This window comes from Martes martes (genome assembly GCF_963455335.1).
Source record: "Martes martes genome assembly, chromosome: 10".
Lineage (NCBI taxonomy): Eukaryota > Metazoa > Chordata > Mammalia > Carnivora > Mustelidae > Martes > Martes martes.
Window position 1 is genome coordinate 95580284 of NC_137898.1, and position 7482 is coordinate 95587765.

Below are 7482 nucleotides of genomic sequence, written 5' to 3' on the forward strand. Positions count from 1 at the left end.
ACTCAATACACTTTGCTTTGCTGCCCACTACTCGGTCTGGCCCACCTCTTCATTCTTCAAAGTGGTGACCGAGAACAGCAGGCACCAAAGGAAAGGAAATCCTGCAACCCTATTGCTTTGTTTACTCCAGCACTGAAGTCCTACAAAGAGGAGACATACCTATGTGCTCCTTTTGCTCCTATTCAAGTAAAAATCTTAAACTGTTGATTACAGGGCGCCTGGGTGGCTCAGTTGGTTAAGCAACTAACCACCTTTGTCTCAGGTCATGGTCCCAGAGTCCTGGGATTGAGTCCCACATTGGGCTCCCAGCTCCATGGGGAGTCTGCTTCTCCCTCTGACCTCCCCTCTCATACTCTCTCTCATTCCGTGTCTCTCTCAAAATAAATAAATAAAAATCTTAAAAAAAACTGTTTATGACATAAAACAGCTTTTTTTTTCCTTTGGAATTTTATTTTGATTAAAGTAAGCAATCCATCCTCTGAAATTTAGATATGTTATAAAGAGATGGAAGTGGTTTAATGGTAGACTGAGTATTGTAACTATCAGTAACAATAGTAGCCATTCTTCTGAACTCTATCCTTTCTCAAAAGTGTGAAGTTAGAATTTAATACACATTTAAAAAAAAAAGAATTTAATACACATTAATCCCTAATTTGCTTGATGGAAGCAAATCTTACAAGTCCCAACATGTATAATACGATCTAGAATTTTAAAACGATAATAATTGTACTTTGCACTTTTGAAGAGCTCTCACAAACTCACGAAAGATTAGATGCAACCTATGAGACAAATAGGAGAGGGTGTTATTTTCCTAATTTTACAAATGAGGAAGCTGTATGGCAGAACACTAAACTCGGACAACTTGACTTCCAGTCTAGCTGTGAGCCTTAGTTTCTGTATCTGTTTCACAAGGTTGCTAAAATAAATGGTATCTATGTAAAGATTCCTTCTAACTCTATGTACCATGATTTAGTGAAATGGTAACAATATCAGATCTAGAGGCTAGATCTCCCAGTCACCAGTCTTAGAATCTTCTGGGGGAGAGAGATACTGTGATTTATTAAGCATCAAACACGTACCAACCCTTTCAAACTTACTATTTCACAGCAACCACTTAAGTGAGGTAACTAATAAAATTAAAACAAACAAATAAACAAAACCAAGCCAGTTTGCGGGATTCCCAGTGTGCCATCCCTTTTCTTCACAATACCTGCCTTTGTGAATCACTACAAGGCCTCCTAGTTAAATTTAGGCTGTGTATTATCATCACTAAAGCAGTGTTCTTCAAATTTTAATGTGAAAAGGAATCACCTAGAGACCTTGCTAAATAGAGATGGTCATTCAGTCCATTCGAGGTGCGGGCTGGGAGTCTGCATTTCTAAGAAGCTTCTGGGTGATCTTGACACCCATTTATCAAGTGCCTGTTATCTACCTACCTATCTTGACTACGTGTTTGGAATATATCCTGTTCTCAACATGCTTCTCTCCAGCTGGAAAACAGATGAAGTAATGCAATGTGATAAAAAGCAAGTCTTGAGGGGCAATGGGGAGTTAGCAAAGAAAGGATGAGGAAGGAATTCTACACCAAGGAAGCAGCTTATTTAGAGCGGTGTAATTTGTTCATTAAGGCTGGAACTTAGAACGGGAGGAGAAATGGAAGAGATATTCTGATACCTATCAAGTGGTTTCTGTTTGCCAGAGTCTTTTCAAATAATAGGATTTAGTGATAAGCAAGACAGACAAGATGTCTGCATTAATGGGGTTGAGTAAATAGACGGGGTGGTATAAAACAGAATAAGATAATTGTGATAAATGATGGGAAAAAAACCCCAACACTTGGGGTGCCTGGGTGGCTCAGTTGGTTAAAGCCTCTGCCTTCGGCTCAGGCCATAGATCCCAGCGTCCTGGGATCGATCCCCATATCGGGCTCTCTGCTCAGCGGGGAGCCTGCTTCCTCCTCTCTCTCTCTCTCTCTCTCTCTCTCTCTCTGCCTGCCTCTCTGCCTACTGATCTGATCTGATCTGTATCTGTCAAATAAATTTTAAAAAAAAACAAAACAAAGCAAAACAAAACAAAAAACACAGAAACATCCTCAAGAGGGCTGGCAGGCGGTCTCCTCCTGGCTATGAGAAGGGTAGCAAGGGAAGGCATGTTAAGGAGCTGACTTTGTGTTGGGGTCTGAATGCAGAGGAGACAGCCATGTAAGGATCTGGGGTAAACAAGGGAAACCAAATACACAGCCTCATGGCAAAAACTTGGGTGGTATGTTCCAGGAACAAAAACAAAACAGTGTGGCTGCAAATATGACAAACTCATACTTGGCTTCTTCTTCTTTACCTCCCACATTCCATCAATCATCAAGTACAGTTGACCTTGAACAATGCAGGCATTAAGGCTGCTGCCCTCCCCCACCCCTGCACACCCCACCCCTGCACACAGTCCAAAATCCCCATAAAACCTTTGATTCTCCCAGAATTTAACCCTAATAGCCTCCTGTTGACTGGCAATCTTACTAATCACATGAATAGTCTATTAATACATATTTTGTTATGTGTATTCTATACTGCGTCATAGTAAAGTAAGCTGGAGAAAAGAAAATTCTAAGAATGAAGAGAATGTAATGAAGTACATTGAGTAATGAAGAGAAAATACATTTACAGTAACATACTGTATTTATCAAAGAAAATCCACACATAAGTGGACCCACATGGCTCAAGGGTCAACCGTAGTTTTGATTCTACCCCCTAAAAATCTCTCAAATCCACCCCTGAATGTATCTCTACCACCACCATTGCTTTTCACTTAAATTCTTATAAAAGTCTTCCTGCCTCTAGTCAGTTCCCTCAACCCATTCCTCACATAGCAGATAGAGCTTTTAGAAAATGGAAATCTGATTATTCTTCTTCCTGCCTAAAGCCCTTCAGGGGCTCCTATACCCATCAGGACAGAGTCTAAACTATTTATCTTTATTATGGTTTATAAAGACTCGGGGGACCTGTGCCTGCATATCTCTTTTACCACATGTCTCTCTGTACTCTGTATTTCAGTCATAATACCTAAAACACACCAATGTTTCTCTCTCTTCCAGGCCTTCATATGGCATTCTGTCTGCCTCCCTCAGCACCCTCCGTGCATACACACTTTCCTCAGGCAGTCCTCCTCACCATCACATCCTCTGCGAAACCAATTCTTCCTCTGAGCTTCAGGAACTCCAGGGACTTCCCTTATCAAAGTACTCACCCTGCTAAATTATAATTACTTATGTAATTATTGGTCTCCCCCATTAAACTAGGGGAAAACCATTATTGATTTGTCCTTTTTCATAATCCCCAATGCCTAGCACAGTGTCTAGCACTGGAGTAGGTACTCAACTATTTGTTGAAAGAACAAGTGAGCCAACGAATAGAAGTTAAAATAAATGGTTCGATCGTAGCTTTCTATGTCAGCCCATGAGCTTTGGACACTATCTTGATGGCAGCAAGGAGCCAGTGAGGAACTTGAAGGAAGATGAAATGATCATAGTGGCATTTATGAAAGACCACTCTGGTGACAAGAAGACACATGGATTTTTTTTTTTTAAAGATTTTATTTATTTATTTATTTATTTGTCACAGAGAGAGAGGGAGAGAGAGAGAGCGAGCACAGGCAGAGGCAGAGGGAGAAGCAGGCTCCCCGCCAAGCAAGGAGCCCGATGTGGGACTCGATCCCAGAACGCTGGGATCATGACCTGAGCCGAAGGCAGCTGCTTAACCAACTGAGCCACCCAGGCGTCCCGACACATGGATTTTTGAAGCGAACAAAACTAGCAGTAGTGAATGGGGAGGTGGGAGGCTGGTTGTTTCCATTATTCAAGGGCAGAATGATGAAAGCCTGAATCTGCAGAAAACAGTTTGGAGACAAGAGAAAAGCACCTTAAGGACTTGGTGATTGGGCCAGGAGGTGGAGAGAAGGGCTCAGGAACGGCTTTTACGTTTCTAGAGGGACTCATCTGATGGGTAAGAAAGGTCATGACCTGAAATTGGAAATGCAGGAGAGGTAGGAATCATGGAGGAAGATAAATTCAGTTTTATGCATGTTGGATTCCAGGTGCCTCCCACACCCACACGTGGAGATATTTCAGTAGGTAACTGGATCTGGGCTCACAAAAGAGATCTGGGTAACAATCCAGATTTGGGAGTCTTTGGCATGCAGGGGATAGTTGAAGTGATGGAAGCAGAAGAGATCAACTGGGGAAATGCACAGAAACGAAGCAGCACTGGGACGCCCGGCTGGCTCAGTCAGCGGAGCATGTGAGTCTTGGTCTCTGAGTTGTGAGTTCAAGCCCCACGTTGGGTCTTAGAGATTACTTAAAAAATAAAATCTTTTATTTATTTTTATTTTTAAAAAGATTTTATTTATTTATTTCACAGAGAGCGAGATAGTGAGAGAGGAAATACAAGCAGGGGGATTGGGAGAGGGAGAAGCACACCTCCTGTGGAGCAGGGAACCTGATGGCAGGGCTTGAGCCCAGGACCCTGGGATCATGACTTGAGCTGAAGGCAGATGCTTAACAACTGAGCCGCCCAGGTGCCCCTAAAATCTTTTTTTTTTTTTTAAGATTTTAATTATTCATTTGAGAGAGAGAAAGAGGGCAAGCAGGGGGAGAGGCAGGAGAGGGAGAAACAAACTCCCCCCTGAGAAGGAAGCCCTATGCGGGGCTCCATCCCAGGACCTGGAGATCACGACCTTAGCCCAAGGCAGACGCAGACGCCCAACCCAACCAAACAGGTGTCCCCAAAATAAATTTTTTAAAAGATTTTATTTATTAAAAAAAAGATTTAATTTATTTACTTGTCGGTTTGGGGGAGAAAGAGAGAGAGAGCATGAGCACTCACACAAACAGGGGAAGCAGCAGGCAGAGGGAGAAGGTGGCTCCCTGTTGAGCAAGCAGCCTGATGAGGGATTCAATCCCAGGACCCTGGGATCGTGACCTGAGCCAAAGGCAGATGCCCAACCCAATGAGTCCCCCAGGCATCCCCTGAAAAATAAAATTAAAAAAAAAAAAAAAAGAAAGAAAGAAAATGAAGTAGCATAAACGAAAACTGTGAGTATAGTAACTTTTAATTAGTTCTATAAGTCCTTCTAGAAAATTATTGAAACTAGGAGAGGTCCTGGGGACTCCTGAACTTGAAAGTGGTGTCAGAAATAAGGGTGCTCTTATATACTGTGGTCCCTGTAACTTCAGTTAACCAATGTGAAAATGAAAGGCATACACAGGAATTTCTATAGTGGCACTGTTCCCAACTGCCAAATTCTGGAAACAACCAAAACAGGCATCAACAGTAAATGGATTAAAAAATTTTAGCATATTGGGTGACTGGGTGGCTCAGTGGGTTAAGCCTCTGCCTTCCGCTCAGGTCATGAGCTCAGGGTCCTGGGATTGAGTCCTGCATTAGGTTCTCTGCTCGGCGGAGAGCCTGCTCCGCCCCCCCCCCCCCCCCCCGTCTGCCTCTCTGCCTACTTGTGATCTCTCTCTCTCTCTCTCTGTGTCAAATTAAAAAAAAAATTTAGCATATTTATATGTATGAAAAATTTTAGCATATTTATATGTATGAATGAAAATGGATCAATCTCATAATATTAAATTAGGCAGAAGAACCCAAACTCAAGAGGATGACTACTGTATAGTTCTACTTATCTAAAGGCAAAAGGCAAATAAAGCTAAGCAAAGTGATAGAAATCATCTTAATGCTTGTATTTGGGAAGAAGGTGGGGAAGGGATAGGAGGAGGATGTCTGGGTTGCTGGTCATGTTCTATTTACTGATCTGGGCAGGAGTTACCTGGATGGGTTCACTTAGAAAACTTATTGAGCTCCCCACTTAATTTGTGCTTTTTCTGTATGTATTTTACACTTCAGTTTAAAAATTTTCATTAAAGGGGTCCCTGGGTGGCTCAGTGGGTTGAAGCCTCTGCCTTCGGCTCAGGTCATGATCCCAGGGTCCTGGGATCAAGCCCGGAATTGGGCTCTCTGCTCGGCAGGAAGCCTGCTTTCCCCTCTCTCTCTCTGCTTACTTGTGATCTCTGTCTGTCAAATAAATAAATAAAATCTAAAAAAAAAATTTTTTTTTCATTAAAAAAGCTTAAATGTGAAAGAGAATCAGGTAATTAGAACTAAAAAAGCTGGAGTGTCTGGGTGGCTCAGTGGGTTAAAGTTTCTGCCTTCAGCTCAGGTAGTGATCTCGGGGTCCTGGGATCAAGCCCCGCATCAGGCTCTCTACTCAGCGGGGAGCCTGCTTCTCCCTCTCTCTGCCTGCCTCTCTGCTTACTTGTGATCTCTCTCTGTCAAGTAAATAGATAAAATCTTAAAAAAAAAAAAAAAAAAGCTAAAAAAGCCTTTTTTTTTAAGCTGGGAGAAAATTGAGTATTTTTTATAAGGAGAAAGAGCCAGATACAAAGGAAAGTTGAAGAAACCTGAAGGAGAAGCTATAGAAAGATTTTTTTTTTAAAGATTTTATTTGTTTATTTGACAGAGATCACGAGTAAGCAGAGAGGCAGGCAGAGAGACAGAGGGGGAAGCAGGCTTCCTGCTGAGCAGAGAGCCCGAAGTGGGGCTCGATCCCAGGACCCTGGGATCATGACCTGAGCTGAAGGCAGAGGCTTTAACCCACTAAGCCACCCAGGTGCCCCACAAAGTTTTTTTTTTTTTTTTTTTTTTTTAATATAAGGTTTTGTTTATTTGAGAGAGTGAGCATGAGCAGTGGGGAGGAGGGGTGGAGGGAGAGGGAGAAGTAGACTCCCCACTGAGCAGGGAGCCAAACCTGACCCTGTGACTCCATGGTCAAGAGCTGAGCTGAAGTCAGGCTCTTAACTGACTGAGCCACCCAGGCGCCCCTAGAGAAAGATTTTTGAAGAGATTTGAGAGATGATAAAATCAAAAGTTCTTGTGGAGTCTCGTCTATTTCTTAAGGCAAGATGTGAGAAATTCCACTAGAAATATACATTCTAAGGAGTCACATGAGAGATTTTGATTCAGTGTATCAGGGATAAAATCCAAAAACTTGCATGTAAACCAGCCCTCCCGCTGTTTGTAGCTCAGGATTTGTTGGACTTAACCCAGAGAATCACTGCCCAGAGGTGAGGATAAGAGCAGAAAGGGCACAGTACAGGGGATCAGAGGATTTTTGCAGGTTTCTTGATTTGCTACTTTACCTTCAGTCGGGAGAGATTTGTATCTTTTGCTTGTTTGTTTTTAGTGTCCTCAGGTCATACACCATGCAAACCTCTGGGCAAGGGTTTTTGTTTTTGTTTTTAAAGAGTTGCTGAGTTGTTTTGCTTTTTTTTTTTTTCTTTTTAAAAAATTTTATTTATTTGACAGTTGGGTGCCTGGGTGGCTCTGCCTTCGGGTCAGGTCATGATCCCAGTGTCCTGGGATCGAGCCCCACATTGGGCTCTCTGCTCAGCAAGGAGCCTGCTTCCCACACTCACTCTCTCTCTGCCTGCCT